The 1147-nt window shown below is 37.0% G+C and overlaps 1 non-coding gene across 1 annotated transcript; it reads left to right on the top strand.

Annotated features, from left to right (window-relative positions):
• The first annotated feature begins 312 nt into the window (after positions 1 to 312).
• On the top strand, positions 313 to 476 carry LOC132224249 (U1 spliceosomal RNA). The gene has a single exon (XR_009450630.1). It is a non-coding gene; the product is annotated as a U1 spliceosomal RNA (small nuclear RNA).
• Positions 477 to 1147: the final 671 nt, after the last annotated feature.

Consider the following 1147-nt stretch of genomic DNA (forward strand, 5'->3'; position numbering starts at 1 on the left):
ACCCCAAAATCTCAGTGACTTAACATTTTAAGGTTTATTTCTTACTCACCTCATAGTCTAGTATAGATTGATGTATTTGATGGGGGAGGTGTTTCTGTTCCATCATCATTCAGTAGCCCCAGGTTACTTCTACCTAGGTTACTTCTACCATCTTCTAGGCCTTCAAAATACCCTGGTGGATCCTCTGTACCTAGCCAACAGAAGAACAAAAAGATCTTGAAAAAATGTTGAGGGTTTAGAGGTCAGGATAGAAGTTCAAATATGACTTCTCAAACTATCTGTAGCAAAGGACCACTTTAAAAAAAACTTCCAAAACTTACCTGGCAGAGGAGATACCATAATCATGAAGGTGGTTTTCCCAGGGTGAGCCTTATCCATTGCACTCCTGATGTGCTGACACCTGTGACTCCCCCAATTGTGGGAAACTCAACTGCATAATTTGAGGTAGTAGGAGACTGCATTTGTGCTCTCCCCTAGCATATAAAAAAAAAAAAAAAAAAAAAAGAAGACCTTCCATCCTGTTGCAGATTATTACTTTTGTAAAAGACAATCAAAATGTAGAACGTCAAATTTCTATAAAAGTTTCTAAACACTTTGATTTGCTATATTTACCTTGTTATGGACCAGAAACAAGTTATAGAATGATACTGTTCTCTGAACCACACTTTCAAGAAGCATTGGTGTAAATTGCTTCTGATGACCTTCCATTGACCTGCACCAATTATATACTGCCATTTGAATGGGAGAGGAATGGAAAATGTTCAAAGGAGGAAATTAAGTAATTGTCTCTGCCTTGATCCACTCTTCTAGCCCCAAATATCAGTTTTTCTCCTGTTCCCTTACAGTAGTAATCCATCTCCAAAGGATATAGCCTAAAGGCCCATGAGTCATTACATCTGTTTAAAATCCCAGATGGTGCACAGATCTTTCCATCAGATCTAGATGTGAATTCTCTTGGTTTGATGTCCTCTGAACTAAAAAGACAAGCAATCTACTCCTCCCACCAGACTTATACCCAAGATATAATGGTAGAAGTGAAGAAGAATAACTGTACAATACACTCTTGTTAGGAAGTGAGAAGAATGAGAAAGGCAAAATTACATATATAAAATATTATAAACCTCTCTCTATATATTTATATATTATC

This window comes from Myotis daubentonii, chromosome 1 (assembly GCF_963259705.1).
Source record: "Myotis daubentonii chromosome 1, mMyoDau2.1, whole genome shotgun sequence".
NCBI classification, from domain to species: Eukaryota; Metazoa; Chordata; class Mammalia; order Chiroptera; family Vespertilionidae; genus Myotis; species Myotis daubentonii.